Raw genomic sequence first — 18,458 nt, 5'->3', positions numbered from 1 at the left:
TCACAGCGAGTACAGACGCCACAACTTCAAAGGCGCATGTTGATACAACTTGAATGGAATCATTTTTAATGCTACCAAAATGTCATAAAATCGGTTTGTTTCATGAATTAAACTACATGTTTATTATAAAACACAAATGTAGAATCTTTTTAGAAATTGAGACGTTTTCGCTGCATACACAATCGATGTAGAACGTTGCTCTGAGCCACTGATCCAGAGTCAGCTTTTCTCATCCTATTCTCCTACTTACGGTGAGCTGTCTCACAGAGCAGTTCGGCTGCCTAAGTCAGTGAATTGAACGAGTATTTCACCCTGTGTATCATGTCGTGGCCAGTGGAAGACTAGTCTCATAATCCCTCTGCCTAAACGTGTTTACTGATTTTTTAATGCAGTGTGTATTAACACATGAATCAACCGTGTTTCACTCAACAGAATGTTGGCCTCATTTTACCCTAAAACACGAAATGCGCATGCGCGTTAGCGAGTTGATTGACAGGCGATGCCTGTATCTAAAAGGTAATCGGCTCTTTTACCTGTAAGGTGGGACTTCCTTTCTACATCCATTGACTGTTGGGTGCTAGAGCTTCTTGGTTGGGCACTCCAATTTCTCCCATTCATTTAAACAGAAGTGACTTGTCTCTGCTAAATAGTCTCTGTCCTCACACTCTATAGAACAACAATGCCAATCATGCACTACGCTTCCTCCCGAAGTTGGCACATTTTTACTCCGGATATCTCACAATACAGGGACAGTAGAGGTGTACAAAAGCAACATGTTATTTTATTTAAAAAGTAACTCAGATATTATGGTCTAAAATAAAAAATATTGTTACTTTACTCTAAAAAAGTAATCTGATTACATGACGCGTGTTACTTTTATCGCATTACCCCCAACACTGGTTGTAACTACCAAAACCTGTCAAGACTCTAAACCTTTGATTTCTTTTAATGTGCCGATGGGCAAGCCCATATTTTCTGTTTTCAAACAGGAACAGATTAAAGAAAAGGTGAACAGAATTATTCTTCATGGAAGCATCAAATTAAATATTGCAAAATATTTTTAATAAGAATCGCAATTTTCTATTCCATGAATTAGACTGGAAGTATTATTTGTATAATATTTGTCTCAATACATGCGTTTGAGTTTTACATGACATGTAATAAGCAGAAATGCTATGCAATTCAAAACTGTAGATTACATTCTTTGTTATTCGTTATCTGTCTAGTATTTTATTAGTAGTTAATATTTGCTATTAACCTATGTTGCCCCAAAGCTGAATAACATTGATTATTTTTCACCCAGGTGTAAAGGGCACCTGCACACAGTGCGGCTATTCGCACCCCAATAGTCAATTGGCAACACAGAAATCTACAAATTCCACATTTGTCAAATATTGTTTCCCATTCTATTTCCCTTCTCCACTCTTAATATTTTCTTTAATACTACTTATAACAATACTTAAAAAATTAATAGAAATGTAGTTTTACTACAGTATTATTGTAGTTTTTTGTGGAAAACAGAGATTTGACGCAATTAACAAATGTGTTACTTCAGTAATATGGTGTTAATATAGTAACCATGTTTAATCTTGTGGTTACAATTATTTTACTACAGAATACCATGGTGATACTATGGTCACTGTATCTGTAGAGGACGTCAAGACACATCCATGTTCCAATAGTTTTTTTCTGATTCAACTCTTTCATATCCATTTCATGTCATAGAAGACACACACTTTATTTTAATAAATGTTCACAAAGTATTTTAAACGTGGAAATAAAATGTCTAAAGGGAGTGAGTTATAATAACTGAAAGTAAACGTTGGTTGTTCTCACGGTGATTGGTGGCTGGGAGTGAGGCAGGCATTTTCTCCAGCGAGGCGTCTCGGCATCTTGGTCACTCCTAGAAACTCTAATGCTGTGATCAGTAGCACGTTGGTTAGTGGTGTTGATTCTGCTCATGACGCTGGTTCGAATCCACCTATTACCGAATCCTCTTTTCTTTCCATCTCATATCAGCAGCAAAGACAGATAGTATGACGTAACTGCATTGGCATGTTCACGGGAGAACTGATGCGATACAACTGGAAGTGTAGCTTGATTTGTTTACAAGTGAAAGTGTTTACAAGCTTCACATGTCAGCGCGTGAACCAATGCGTGAACAGAGTCCTCTCGATCGGAAGTAAACAATTATAGTGAAAAGGATTTAAATATTGTTCTGTTTCTCACCCAAAGTGATTGTATTGCTTTAGAAGAGATTAACCACTGGAGTCATATGGATTACTTTTACAACGATTGTCTGTGCTTTTTTTTTGGGAGCTTTAGTGCTGATCACAATCCACTTGCATTTTATGGAGTTACAGAGCTGAGATATTCTTCTTAAAATCTTTGTGTTCTGCAGAAGTAAGTCATACACATCTGGGATGGCATGAAGGTGAGTAAATCATGAGAGAATTTTCATTTTTGAATGAACTATCTCTTTAAAATGTTTATTTAATTGATGTTTTATATTGTAGTTAAATGTAACAAAATAAAAAGCATTTGCCAAGCTGCTTTTCTTTTTCCATTTGTCAATTGAGGTAAAAAAACAAAAGTGGCACTAAGTTTGGTGTATCTAGGACTTGTGGTTTTTGCTGCACAGACACTTTTAAGGCAGAAAAAAAGAATAATAATAAGAAGAAAAAAATCAGTACAAAAACATTAGGGTTAGAGCACCTTTGGTGCTTGGCCTCCTAATTAAAAGACATGGTGCGCCATTTTTTAGCACTTCCTTTTTCTTACGTTTTTGCACTTTTTAATCATGCTGTACTACACTGATGTAATGACTGATGTATGCCATCCTGAAATAAGACACTTGTGGACAAAGAGGCAACTAGATCCACTTGTGAACCAATCACACAAAATAATAAGAAACATACCAAAAGGAATAAAATCATCATCTTCAGCACTCTGTTGTTTCTCTGCTGTGGTTTCTCCTCTCATCTTCATCAGGTTCCTGCAGTCCAGTAGCTTCACTGAACACATTTTCACTGGTGTCTGCAGCATCTGCTGTTCTCCAGCGTTACAGACAGAAGTCAGAGACTCTGTGGAGGTTTGATCATCATCATTGTGTTCCTCTTCTTTTATCTCCTCCTGCTTCACTTCAATCTTCACTGGTGTCTGCAGCATCTGCTGTTCTCCAGCGTTACAGAAAGTCAGACACTCTGTGGAGGTTTGATCATCATCATCATCATCACTGTGTTGTTCCTCTAGTGTGTTTTCTTCTTTTATCTCCTCCAGCTTCACTTCAATCTTCACTGGTATCTGCAGCATCTGCTGTTCTCCAGCGTTACAGACAGAAGTCAGAGACTCTGTGGAGGTTTGATCACCCTGAATACAATCAGTAGAACAGAGTAAAGTGAGCTGTGAGTCCTGTGTGTCTCTGGATCTCTGTTCAGAGAGTTTGTCCAGCAGTCGCTGTGGTGTGGACTGATCTCTGCCGCTCCACACTGAATCCTGACATTCTGTGGAGATCCCATCAGTCACACACACTGAAGATTGACAGGAAACCTTTTCCAGCTCCTGACAAACACAACACAATCACATCTGTACCGTTCATCATATCACATCATTTGAAAGCTTACAATCTCAACTTTAAGGATGAAATGAATGTTTAACCTGTAACCTGTCCTCTCTCTCCATCAGCTTTGTCTTAAGTGACGTCACCTCTTTCTTCAGCTGAGAGATTTCTGGGATGAAATCATTAATATCCAGCATCTTTATTTAAGGAGATCATACAGTTCTGGAAAAAATTAAGAGACCACAGCACAATTATAAGTTTCTCTGGATTTACTATCTATAGGTATGTGTTTCAGTAAAATGAAAATTTTTGTTTTATTCTATAAAGTACTGACAACATTTCTCCCAAATTCCAAATAAAAATATTGTCATTTAGAGCAATTATTTGCAGAAAATGACAACTGGCAGGGATGGATTAACCATCGGGCCAATTGGGCCATTGCCCAGGGGCCTCTAAACCCAAAGGGCCCTGAGCTCTAAATCAATTATTTATTTATTTTGAGATATCTATTATAAATCCACTTAAATGTCAGCCTTGTGCGAAATACCATTTGTAAAGATTAATAAAAACGCTTCAAAACACAAAGAAAAGGTGCAGCTTACCCTGGCTGTGTACAAAGCTGATGGTTTAAATTCATATAAGCGACAGCATTCGTGCAACAGTATAGAGCACTTTAAAATGTTTAAGTCCTGCATGCATTTAATGTTTAATGATAAAGAGAAAGGTGCCTTAATACCCTAAATATGTGCACTGTAACCTTTTGTAATATTTGGTTAACCGCAAGAGTTCACAAACGGTTATTCTGTTATTTGTCAGGACTTGGGAATAAAGAACTTTGATCAAATACAATGATCAATGATCAAAGACGTCCGTCCAGTTTATATGGCCTCGACGCACGTGTGAACAGCCCGTAACTCGCCCTATAGCCTACTTGAAAAACTGACTCAAACCTGGCCCAAAACCTGTAGGTTTGTTGAGCACCGTCAGACTCAGATCGGATTGAAGACCTCTAAACACGTGCGGGGGAAGGTGGTTACCTGTGCTTGGCTTGATTCATGCCTATTCCAGCCTTGCTGAAGCACCCCCAGATCATCACAGATCCTCCACCTGGTCATCTAATGGTTAGAGGGAGAACTGGAGAGACCTTCAAGCCACAGTGTCACACCCACTGTAAAATTTGGTGGAGGATCGGTGATGATCTGGGGGTGCTTTAGCAAGGCTTGAATCAGGCAGATTTGTCTTTTTGAAGGACGCATGAATCAAGCCACGTACAAGGTTATCCTGGAAGAAAACTTGCTTACTTCTGCTCTGACAATGTTCCCCAACTCTGAGGATTGGTTTTTCCAGCAGGACAATGCTCCACGCCACACAGCCAGGTCAATCAAGGTGCGGATGGAGGACCACCGGGTCAAGACTCTGTCATGGCCAGCCCAATCTCCAGACATGAACCCCATTGAAAACCTCTGGAATGTGATCAAGAGGAGGATAGATGGCCACAAGCACCAAACAAAGCTGAGCTGCTTGAATTTTTGTGCCAGGAGTGGCATAAAGTCACCCAACAGGAATGTGAAAGACTGGTAGAGAGCATGCCAAGACGCATGAAAGCTGTGATTGAAAATAATTTCAAACATTAGTATTGTGTTGTTTAAAAATGAATATGACTGATATAGTGGTCGACCGATATATCGTAGAGGCAGATAAATCATCCGATATTCTGACTTTTTTAATTAGCGCATAGGCCCATACATTTTCTTGATTGGCCAATTTGTTTCTTGAGGGCGCTGAGAATCGCCTGCTTGCATGTGAGCGACTAAGGCATGTAAACGATCAGTCACAGTTCATTTTCTTGTTACGTGCCATCGTGTTACTACAATAATAGACCGGTGTGCAACAGTGTCATTAAAACAGTCCACATATCAGAGCTGCTGCAGACACTTTTGAGCTCATAATGTTAAAGTGCTCGCCCGTTTCATTCTCCCTCTCTCTTCTCAACAGTTCCCTGTAACTTAACTGTCTTGTCTAATGATAAAATACCAATACAAAAAAATATCATATACCATCTGCAAATATGCACATACCTCATAAACCAGATGTAATAAACCAACCTCACAACGTGAGCAGATCCAGCATCCTGTGGAGTGCTCATTTATTTACCTCTAAAGCATGTATTCGAACAGGCACTCCTCAACAGTTCCCTGTCATATTTAACTTTCTTTTCTAATGATAAAAGGTAAATATCAATAAAACTTTTATTATATACCATTTGCAAATATGCAGATATCTCGTTTAAACAGATGTAATTCAGGAACCTCATGAAAATCTAGTGTCTTCTTCCCGTCAAGCGCTCATCTAATATCTTCCTCTGAAGCGCTTTTCCATCAGCCAGAATAAAAAACTTCAGGATCAGAATCAAAAGCTCCTCTGATTCACAATCATGATGGTCGGTCCAGGTCAATCCAAGTAGGCAATCTAGGCCGTTTAAACTGTCAGGAGATTGAGGCTTGCGCTGGATCCGCACAAGTGCCTGAGTGCAACTTCGAGGCTGCGTACGAAACTAGGAAAATGCTGCCGCCGGAGGTTGTATATGGAGGTAGGATGAAAATAAGGATCTTTTCAAACTGTTCGGAGACCAGTTTCCTTAAGAGTTCCATTCACTGAAAACAGCTGTCAGTTAAGCCATTAACTGATTAGGCAGCAAGGTAGCAAGTCAGCTGCCTACGTTTTCAGATGCAGCCCAAGGTAAAAGCATTTCACGTGTGCTATAAGTAAATGTCCTATTCAGTATTAGGGATGGAAATCATAAGGAATTTAACAATTCCAGTTCCGATTCCTCTTAACAATTCCGGTTCCTTAACGGTTCCAGTAACTCTTTAAGTACCTTTTTTTTAAATAATTATCTGGAAATGAGAAATGCAATTCTTTTTGTATTTACTACCCTTTGCAGTCTGTTATCAAATGATGAGATCATTTCAGATTTCTACAGAGCAGATATAACAAATCAGAAATAAATGTAATACAATTCTTGTAAAAGGTGTGTTTGCAGACTTGTGTTTAGAGACATAATTACAATCCAATAATAGATCCTAACTATATTTTAAATAAACAAACCTAAACCAACAAGAAATGTGATGTCATATTTCATTAATTTGTTTATTCTTTTATAAAATTCCACTTATTACAAAAACTCTCATGTAGCTTTAATTATACATTGTTATACTAGTCAGTAAATGCACTGCTTGATTTAAGTCTCATAGCTGATCATTAAATACACAGTAACGGGGGGGGGGGGCTTTCAATTGACGCCATGCGAGAAGGTTGTTGCAGACTTGGAGGATCTCGCTGTAATACGTCGATCGATTACGGCAATGGAAACAAAATTCTCTGAGCTGGTCACAAGAGTCACAGACGTTGAGAAACGAATCGACTATTTGGAGTCGTCGGAAAGGGAATTATCCGGTAATCCGCCTGCGACCAAAAATAGGAATCGAAGGAACAATATTTGAATTGTTGGAATTCCTGAGCATGAAGAGGGCAGAGATATGGTGAAATTCCTTGACGAGCTCTTCCTGAGCCTGCTCGACATAATAGGCCATAAACTGGAAATCAAGCGAGCTCACAGAGTCCCGGCTCGTAGATCTGCTGAGGGAGACAGGCCCCGATCAATTCTGGCCAAATTTCTGAGATCATTCGATAAAGATCTCGTGTTGCGCCAGGCGAGGAGCAAAGGAAAGCTTTCTAGGAAGAATCACAGTATTTTCTTGTTCCCGGACTTTGCGAACTCGACAAGAGAGAAATGCGATCGGTTCAAGGAATGCAAGAAACACTTACATCAACGGAAGATCGCTTTTGCACTGATGTTTCTGGACAAACTGAGAATAGAAACAAAGGATGGTCGCAGGGTATTTACGTGTCCAAAGCAAGCAATGTCATTTATAAAAACAATGGGTGAGTAAGCCATTTGGGGTTTTTCCATGTAGCTCCAGAGTGGATTAACTCACTATACTTTGGCTGTCCGAGGAAGCTGGGCACCATTTTTGTTTCTGTTTGTGTTGGTTCCACTTAGCGGCTAGAGTTTGTTTTGTGGAATATCACTCCAAGAAACTTTAGAATGGACGGAAGATCACTTTACACTGAAGTTCTCGGCCAGACTGATAATAGATATTAAGAAGGACTGCAAAATATCTACATGCCTACACAAAGTATGTCTTTTATAAAGTTGATGGACTGAGTAAGTCATGGTGCATTTTGTTTATGCGGCCTCCGAGTGATTAATACATACTTGACCATTCAAGAAACCGGGGCGCCTGTTTTGTTCTTTTTGTGTTGGTTCCGCCTAGTGGCTGGAGCTTGTTTTGTGGAATAACACTGCTTCGGGACAGTGTTGTGGATGAATCTGTTCGCTCTTTGTGCTTATGCCTCCTGTTGGCTGGAGTTTATTTTTGTGGAGTACTTTTAAAGGACATTAGAATGATTACGTCATCTGCTGCACTCATAACAGCTGGCTCACTGAACAATTGTCTGTCTGTTCAAGGAAACTGAATGGCTTTATATCAGCTGGAGTTTATTTTGTGGAGGAACACACCTTCAAGACAGTTCTGTGAATTAATCTACATGTTATTTTTGTTTATTCTGCCTGTTGGCTGGGTTTTGTTTTACAAAGTATTTTCTGTTATGTAATTTTGCCTCACAAAATTTGAATAGAAGCACCGGACTTGAACAATGAAGAGGTTCATGGACCTTTTGAGTTTAGAGGGATTGACGCCGGTTGGCGCTGTCGTGCGCGGGGTTAACGCGCACGTTTTTCTTTTCTCCGTTTGTTTTGTTTGGGGGGAAGTTTGGAGTTTGATTGTTGCACTTATGGGGAACATGGTCTGTGTAATTTTGTTTTTGACACACAATTTATTTTTTTTATTATATCAACATGTCAAATGTTAATAAGAGTGAACTGTCTCTCTCCACGTGTAATGTGAATGGGTTGGGGCACCCCATGAAAAAAAGAAAGGTTATTTATTTTCTTAAGCGTAAGAAATATGATACAGTGTTTCTTCAAGAAACGCATCTTTCCCCGCAGGAAGCTGAAAAATTTGGGAGGATATGGGGTGGACATGTTTTCTTTAGTGCTGGCTCAAGTAAGAGCAGGGGGGGTCATTATACTGATAAATAAACATCTACAATTCAAATGTCTTAAACAGATTAAAGATAAATTAGGGAGAATCATTAGTGTTTTAGGAGAAATTCAGGGGCAAAGGTTGATTTTGGCTAATATTTACGCACCTAATGCTAATGATCAAGGCTTTTTTATAGATCTTGAAGGGATGTTGCAAGCCGCTGGCACCCCTCATGATATTATATTAGGAAACTTTAATCTATTAATGGATTCAGTCCTTGATCATAGTGAAGCAAAAGTGTGTAAGCCTCCTAGAGCAACATTGACACTTCACAGGATGTGTAAAAATCTTGGTCTTGCAGATATTTGGCGACTTTTGAACCCATCTCGTAGGGACTATACATTTTGTTCTTCAGTTCATAAGATTTATTCTAGAATAGGTTTTTTTTTTTTATATCTAAGTCCCTCATTTCATCTGTTGTTGATTTTTTCAATTGGAAACATTTTAGTCTCAGATCACGCCCTGGTGAGTTTAGAGATGTAGCCACATATGGAGAAAAAGAAATCATACAGCTGGCACTTTAATGTATCCCTTTTGCAAAATCCTGATTTCCAACAAATGTTAAAGACTGAAATCAATGTTTATATGGAGACCAACTGGTCCTCAGTTTCCTCTGTGGATGTAGCCTGGGAGGCACTTAAGCCAGTTCTTAGGGGTCGGATCATACAGTATGCCTCATTCACCAAAAAATCCAAAGCATGAGAACTCACGGAGTTGGAAGAGCTGAAGCACCGAATGTCATCTAATGGCCTCAGAGAATTGACTCGATTGAAATACATATATAATGCTATTCTGTCGCAGAAAGTGGAGTTTTGGTTATTCAGGGCAAGACAGTCATATTTTGAGTCAGGTGACAAAGCAGGGAAGCTTTTGGCTAGATATATAAAACAGAGAGTCTTTTTCTACCATTCAGATCCCATTGAAAACTGCTGATGGTGAAATATTTACCTCAGCCATCGATATTAATAATGCTTTTAAATAATTCTATCTTGATCTCTATAGTTCCATGTCTTCGTCTACTGATGAGAATATTAGAGACTTTGTGGAACCATTCAAACTCCCTAAACTGATGACGGAGCAAAAAAATTCTCTTGATTCTGAGATGACCTTGGAGGAGCTTGACAAGGTAATTAAGGCCTTGCCTACAGGCAAAGCTCCGGGACCAGACTGTTTTGCCGCTGAATTTTTTAGATATTATGCTACAGAACTGGCTCCAATTTTGTTAGAAGTTTGACCATGACACAAGCCCGGATCAGTCTGATTCTTAAAAAGGACAAAGATCCAAGCGAGTGTAAGAGTTACCGTCCAATTTCCCTGATCCAGCTAGATGTATAAATTGTCAAAAATTTTGGCTAACCGATTAAGTTATGACATCTCTTATACATATAGATCAGGTGGGGTTTATTCGGGGCCGCAGCTCTTCTGACAATATTAGGCGTTTCATCAGTATCATGTGGTCAGTAGCGAATGATCAATCTCCGGTCGCTGCCATCTCACTTGACGCCGAAAAGGCGTTTGATATGGTAGAATGGGATTATCTTTTTAAGATTTTGGAAATGTACGGGTTTGGGAATACTTTTATTGGATGGATTAAGTTACTTTATAGACACCCGGTAGCGGCGATACAAACAAATAGACTAATTTCAGATTATTTTACTCTGAATAGGGGCACTCAGCAGGGTTGCCCTCTTTCCCCATTATTGTTCTGTCTTGCCCTGGAAACATTAGCAGCCACGATAAGAAAGGAGGACGATTTTCCAGGGGTGGTGGCAGGAGGTATGGCGCATAAACTTTTGCTTTACGCATTTTATATTTTATTATTAATCTCTGACCCCACTAGATCTATGCCTTGCCTCTACAGAATTATTAATTCCTTTTCTAAGTTTTCTGGATATAGAGTCAACTGGTCTAAATCTGAAGCTTTGGCTCTGACAGCGTACTGCCCAGTAACGGCTTTCCAGTCGGGCGCTTTCCAGTGGCCCAAACAAGGCATTAAGTATTTGGGCATGTTATTCCCAGCAAAATTGTCTGATTTAGTTAAGAGTTAATTTTGACCCCTTAATAAAACAGTTTTCGAGTGATGTGGACAGGTGGGCTTCATTACATTTATCTATGATTGGGAAAGTTAATGTTTTTAAAATTAACTGTATTCCAAAATTCAATTACTTGTTGCAGTCTCTCCCTGTAGATGTCCCCCTCATTTATTTCAAGCAATTTGATAGCATAGCGAAGTCCTTCATTTGGAATGGTAAGCGTCCCAAATTACATTTCAATAAGTTACATAGGCCGATTGACAAAGGTGGGTTCGGCCTACCCAAGATTTTATTTTATTATTATGCTTTCAGTCTCAGACATTTGGCTCATTGGTCGCTTCCACCTGAGAGAGCCCCTCCCTGGTTCTGTATAGAACAGGAAGTTTTTGCCCCTATTTCGCCACTGCAGAGCCTCTATATCAAATTAATCCGAGAAGATAAGTTACATCCCGTTATCTCGCACTTGAACTTGGTATGGATAAAAGTGTCCAGACTGTTTAATTCGGACACTTTTTTAAATGTTGCCTCGAGCATATGGCTGAACCCCAAATTATGCATCAACAAGTCCCCTTTTTGCTGGTTAGAGTGGATTGGGAGGGGGGTTACTACACTCGGTGACCTATATGAGAATGAAGTGTTGAGATCCTTTCAAAATTTGGTTAAACTTTTTGGGATTCCTAGATCTCAGTTCTATAAGTATTTAAAGCTGTGCCACCTGCTCTGTACTGTTTTTTGGAGTGGTTTACACCCCCCTAAAGTGGCAGATACTCTGGGAGTGGTGATTACTGCTTTTGGAAAAGGTCATGAGGCATCAGTGTATTACTCCCTGCTAATGCAGAGTCTGGGGGACGGAATTTCAACTTCTCTTAAGAGATTATGGGAGAAAGATCTAAACTTGGCATTGGAGGAGGGAGTGTGGGCTAGGATTCTAAAAAACATCAAATCTGCATCTAGAGGTGCAAGAGTTCGCCTTATGCAATTTAAGATTTTACATAGAGTCTATTGGACCCCCTCTAGATTGCATAAGCTTGGTCTTAAAGACACACCCACCTGCTAGTGATGTCAATCAGAAGATGGAGACACAACCCATGTCTTTTGGGGATGTGTTAAAATTCAAGAATTTTGGTTGAGGGTCCACAGTTTTATGGGCGATGTATTAGGTACTCAAATTTCATTTTGCCCCAGACTCTGTATTTTAGGTGACGGGGCGGTCATTGATGTAGGGGATAAGTATATGAAGTATTGGATCCTGGCTGGTGTTATGATAGGCAGACAGGTTATCCTTAGAGGATGGAAGTCAGCTGGAGCCCCCTCGTTTCGTGAGTGGTACGAGGAGATGGGCAGGGTAGCGGCTTTGGAGGAGTTGTCATATAGAAGGCTAGGCAACATGGATATGTTCATCAGGAGGTGGGGTGGCTATTTGGCCTTTTTGGAGGGCTCTCGGGGAGGGGCAGTGGAGGGAGACATGTTGTTTTAAATGTGTGTGTTGTAGCCTTTTTGTTATTGAAAGTATACTTTCCATTATGTATTTCTAAATATTTTCTACTGTTTTATTGTCTTTTTGTGTGTCTTTGTCAATTATGTTTGACCACTGGGGGATCTGTTCGTGTGTTATTTTTTATTATTATTATATTTATATATGTTATATGGAATCAATAAAACTGTTAATAATAATACAAAATAAACAGTAACAGTTCCAGAAACAGTTTGGACTATACATGGAAGCGCTGTATATTTTGCGCTCTTTAGAATAATTATTTTGGGAATCGAACTATAATGGAAGTGCATATGTTTCTTACTGTAGATTCAAAAGAGCCAGCTCGAGATCGGGAATCAAATACACTGGTAGAACTGTGTGTTTTACGCTGTAGAGTCAGTAGAGAGCAGCGCTGCTGCAGAGATGTGCTGCTGGAAACACTGTCAGACTATTTCAGGATGCTGTTCCAGCCGCGTTGGTGGAAAATTGCATGCAGGAGAAACGTTAATGGAACCGAAAGTCATGAAGATCATCTGATTCCGGTATTTTTTAAAGAATGGTCGGTTGCCAACCCTATTCACTATGCACTGTATGTACAATTGGTTTAATTCTGTATTTGAGTAAATGCGATTGCTAACGTGGACATGCCATCCATGGTTGCTGGACTACTGTGTGCTCTGTTATTTCCTTCTTCCTAATATATTAACAATTTCTTCAAGTGCACATAAATTAAAAAAATGTGATGACTAAACAGAAATCAGAAGAAACTGCTATCTACCGACGATTTTTAAAAATGCTATTACAGATAATGCTGAGGTGAATTTTCATTCACAGGTATGACTCCTTGCAATGATCTGTTTTTATTAAAAATAACTATCCAGTGTAAAATGTCTCCAAATGGATATATAAAGCGTTCTTAGATTTAAATGCGGATGAATAGAGAATTCGGTTTTCAGAGCATCAAGCGCCCCCTGCAGGAATAAAACTCACAAGACAGTCAGTGGCTAACAATGTGCAATTTCGGTCTGTAGGTCTGTTACCCACATAAAACATTCTTATGAATTTAGAAAACATGAAATATATCACATGAGTCATAAGTGGAGTCAGTGAAGATGTTAAAGGTGTCCATATAAATGATCAGTTGTTTTTCATGGTGAAGAAAGCAGAAAGGCATTTCAGATGAGCAGCTAAGAATTGTAATTTTCTGAAAGGGTTCATTTTTTATGAAACACTAACTCTAATGTTTCTGAATGTTTGATATGATACAGTGTATATATATTTAAGAGTATGCAGTGAATTTGGGATGACGCGATTAGACGGTTAATTTAACAGTAAGAATTTAGAAACAACAATTAAAAACCATGAAATGCTTTATTTACACGTGGAAAAATAATAGATATAATGTATAAATATATAATAAAAGAGTTTTTCATAAGATTGTGTAAGCCTAAACGGAAAAACTCTTGCGCGTGTGTGTACTGGAGTTGTTGCTATGGTTACGGACGGTGGCCGCATGGTGCTTTAATGGCCAGGTGTCACGAACTGAACGTGAACTTTCAATTCATGTGAAAATGAAGCTTAAACACACAAATTCCAAAATATAACAGAGGAATTTGATCTACCAGACTCATATCCATCAAAAAAATTGACTTAAATCGACTGTTTGGCAGCATTTAAATGACTGACTGAAGACGACGGATGTAAACAAGCAGACAGAAGTCCTAGAAAGACACATATCCTACGAATTGGACAGGCTGCTCCACTAGTCACCCAACAACAAACAAGTAAATTTAATATTTTTTGTGGTGATTTTAAAGTCATGAATAAATGATGCCACTTTTTGTAATGTTTAAACATGCAGACCACATGCTGTAGTTACTATCAGCAAGTAAACTTTGAAAAATTCCATCTAAATCGTCCTAATTATTTAAAGCATTGCTTCTGTACAAATTCACCGCAATCAACAATAAATGTCAATTTTATTATGCATAGTCCAAAGGTTTATTTGTAAGGTGTTGTAGACAGTATTTAGACTGTTGCCGATTCTTTATGTTGGGGTGTCTGACAGAACAACGGACTGCTTTAATAAACTAATGCAGAAGAAAAAAACTGTTTAATGCCATGAACTACATGTTGCGCACCCACAATAATCTTACTGTTACGCACTTTTGAAGCACTCTGTTTACGCTTATGGCATTTTCAGACCTGTAGACTGTTTGCTTTGTTCCGAAGCGGGGACTAAATTGTTACAATGTTGCATTTTCTTCTTGGTTCGGTTCACTTTCACGAGTCAACATTTCAAAATGGACCAAAACTATGTCAATAAAAGTCACATGTGAGCAAGCTGTCCCCTTAATGGTCACTATGTTTGTTCGCTATTCCAGGACTAAGCTCATCCATAGATACACCGCTTAAAATTATATGCCTGTAAAAAATGTGTCAACCATTAAAAAATTTTGAGAATGTTCGAGCGTCGCCAGTTAAGAGGTTGTGCTCCAAATACAAATGATCTGTCACTCGGATGGACAGGAGTTGTAAAGATTCCGTCATGGTTATTTTTATCCATCATTAGTTGCTTTTTCATTATTTCTCCATTGAAACGTGCAACAGGCATCTCTCTCTCTCCCTCTCTTGCACATACACACATACACACACACAAACAGCGGAGTAAAGCTGCATAAAAAAATCTTTTTTTTTTATTTGTCAAAAAGTTGCTAACACCATCCTACCCATGTTCTGCCACTATCCAAAAGAGAGAAACGATCGTACTAAAATTACCTCAGGAATTATAAAACAGCTCCTATTTTAAATGTGCGATTATGTCTAATCCACATTTTGATGATGAATTACAGAGAAGTGCTGATCTACAGATGTCTTCTCCAAAGATCCCTCATTTACGTTGATGGTTTTTATAGGGATATTGTTTGGTTCATTGGTCCGTTGGGTCGGTTTGCAATCTCACCACAAGCGAACCGCTCCAGAGTTCGTTTGCAACCGGTCCGAGACCACCTCATTCAAGCGGTCTCAGACCGATTGTTTTGGTGCAGATCTGAGTGTGACTGCCTTGTTCATATATGCCTAAACAAACCAAACCAAGGGAGAAAACGTGCCAGGTTCCGAAACAAATGCTCCAAACGAGCCAGGTGTGAAAACGCCCTTGAGCACATCACTGAGCTCGGGATGTGCATAAGTGGTTTTGTGCCCTAGATTGGAGCGTCTGTTAGGGGGCTTTCACAATGGGCACGTTTGCTGCGGTCCAATTCCGAGTGCGATCGTTCCCAGTGCCTCCCGCAGCGTTGGTCTGATTTCACACTCACTTGATTCTATCAAACGCCGGTCCATTTGCGTTCATCTTACATCATCACAAACGCGCATGGAGAACACAACACGACTCATCATACTTTTTGTTTTTTTGGTGCCATTATGCACAGCAGAGTGAACGACAACTGCGTATATGTGCGCTTCATGGCGTAACTCATCAGATGTCCAGGGGAAGGTGGCTTGCTGCTGCTCACAAACGACGTATTTTGAGGAGACAGCTGATTGCAAGGAATTAATTTGCATCTTTGTTTACACTACACACTTATGCTCGTGTCCAAGGTGAAGTTATCGCCACTGTAATCTCCTATTATACCCTACATTTATAACCTATAATAGTATTTATATATAGGCTGTGTCTCGGTGGTCGCATTTGTCGGCTGCATACATCATCGAGGCTGTCTCGTTTCATTTTTTTTTTGTTTTTGTTTTTTTGGGAATGCTAATAACAATTGTATAAATGTAAGTGCATATACATAAAAGGCATTGACAATAGATTAAAAAAAAAGAAAAAGAAAGAAAAAAAATGAAACGAGACAGCCTCGATGATGTATGCGGCCGACATATGCGACCTCCGGAGGATGCATCCTTCCAAACGAGACACAGCCATAGTATTTATAAGGTGTATAGATAGATAGATAGATAGATAGATGTCGTCTACGGCTAAAATGCATGCGCAGGTTACTTTACTTCCTGAATGAATGCGCACCTGAGTCCGAGTTGCTTTCACATTCACGCGAATCGCGCTACAGTTCCATTGCAACCGAACTCAGACCACCTCCTACAGGTAGTCTCGGGTTCGGTACCGCGGTGCGCTCCCCGGTCCGCATGACAGCTTTCACATTACCAATTTTTCATGCGAACCGTGCTCTGTTTCGAACTAAACTGCCAGTGTGAAAGCACCCTTATTTTTATTTTATTTATTTTTGTGTGCGCATTTATCAGTTTACTTATTATAGGGCTTCACTTAGGATCCACACAACCCCCAGAAATACATCCACTTAGACATTTAGAAAACTGTTACGTGATATGCACTTTTTGCATCAGTGCTGTTGTATAATAAGTAAATAATTGTTAAACCGGTTAACTGGGATTTTTTTTCTCAGAAGGTAATCTAACCATCAAAAACTCACACCATGGCATCTTTACATTGAACAGACTTTATCTTATCCCCCCCGCCCCCCATTTGGTCCCCTCCAGTGTTCAAACCAAATCTACGCCATTGCCTCCAACTAATATTTATTCTGTTCCAGTGATGTTTGCCTTCAGATATTCATAGAGATTATTTAAATTTAATAGCCTAATGAAGAGATTTATGTAATATCTGTTAAGGAGTAAAAACAAACATTTTCACTTAAATCACAAATCTCAACTCAGTAATGTTTTCATGCACAGTCACAATATTATAACAAACACTTTTGAAATTAGATGATAATTAAATTTACCTTCCAAACCCTTTCAAATTCACATTGCTCATGCTTAGATGATCAAAGTAACTCGTATATCCAATGTAAACATTATATATAACCACATAATGTTAAATATTAATAGCAATAACGACCGAAGACCATTTTTGACCAGGAAAACCCCTGAAATAAGCTTATAAATGTCTATAGCTATACAACCGCCGTCACTGAACTCATTTACAATCAGCTGATGGATTTAAAGAGCTCATATATCAGAAATTAAACACAATATTCTCAGATTTCTACTTGTTTCTCTTGAAACTGGACATTTTAAAGCATCCGTCACAAAACCGCCACATAAGCGAATAATCAGCTTCGTTTACTACCATTAAAGAGCCAAAGAGAGAAAAAATACACGGACAGAAAAATACACATCGAAAAAATATAAATAATAAAAATAAATGTATAACAGATTGACCACGTACCGAAATGAGTTCCTCTTCTTCTTCTGAGTGTCATTGGCGGTTTGCAAACCAGCTCTTGATGCTTTACCGCCACCTGCTGGACTGGAGTATAAAAAGAAATTAAAAATATATGTATTCATTCACAATCTTTTCATTTTATTCAGTATGTGTGCATCTGGGTAAGGCTGCACCAGCTGTGCGTAAAGTCTCACTTAAGTTAGCACGTAAAGTTTACACTAAGGGCTTAGTAACCACTAGTTAGTTTGCAACTAAGTCGGTGCTTAATTTGGTTGCACCACCTGTTCTTAAGGCAAGACTTAACTATTAGTCCCATAATATGACATTTACCTGTATTGATCCAATAAAGAGCCTTCATATTTGTGGACAGAACTGTTAAAAACCCATCAGTTTCATTTAGTTTTAGTTTTATTTAGTTACAGTTGACGTTGAACCTCGTTTGCTCACGTAACTGTCAGCTGTCATAAATTATATCCCCATTAAAATACAATACATAATAAAAGTAGATTTGATAAATCGTATATTTGCCCTGTGTAAATACCAATATATAGGAACTGTATCTAAAATAAATAAGGGGTGATAAATAAATGCTAATACAACAGGCTGGAAAAATAGACATTTATTCATTTTAATATCCTGTATATTTTGAATGTGTTGAACTTGACACCGGGCGACGCACCCTGAAAACTGCACCACAAAACATGAACTCATTGATGACATAAAATATCAGTCTGCTTTTTTATTCCAGCCGTTAATCCTGGTCAGAGTCTTCCGTAAATATTTTGTTTATACATAGGGTTACGTCCTACCCAAGTTTAATGGTGCAATGCTCAAATATTTAGTAGTCCGTAAATTGTGACTTAGTGCCCATTTACGCCACAACTAGGCTAAGTTGTAACTTACCTATAGCTGGTGCAACCATCCCTGGTACTTCAATTATCAAAACCTTATTACATTTCAGGCAATGTTAAGCCTAAAAATGGTTTAAATCTTTGACATGACAAGTCATCACTTT

At 38.8% G+C, this 18,458-nt stretch overlaps 1 protein-coding gene and 1 long non-coding RNA gene across 2 annotated transcripts in view; both read right to left on the bottom strand.

The window, feature by feature from the left end:
• The window catches only part of LOC127420192 (zinc finger protein 850-like), a 296,445-nt gene that overhangs the window by 99,876 nt on the left and 178,111 nt on the right, over nt 1-18,458 (bottom strand). The gene's annotated exons all lie outside the window — the stretch shown is intronic.
• On the bottom strand, nt 3,365-17,461 carry LOC127420341 (uncharacterized). The gene is made up of 3 exons (XR_007893791.1): nt 17,447-17,461; nt 3,658-3,781; nt 3,365-3,561 (listed from the first exon to the last, which is right to left on the bottom strand). It is a non-coding gene; the product is annotated as an uncharacterized LOC127420341 (long non-coding RNA).

Source organism: Myxocyprinus asiaticus, chromosome 29, assembly GCF_019703515.2.
Source record: "Myxocyprinus asiaticus isolate MX2 ecotype Aquarium Trade chromosome 29, UBuf_Myxa_2, whole genome shotgun sequence".
Lineage (NCBI taxonomy): Eukaryota > Metazoa > Chordata > Actinopteri > Cypriniformes > Catostomidae > Myxocyprinus > Myxocyprinus asiaticus.
The sequence above is the reverse complement of the archived record's forward strand: the minus strand, read 5'-3'. Positions and strand labels throughout refer to the sequence as shown.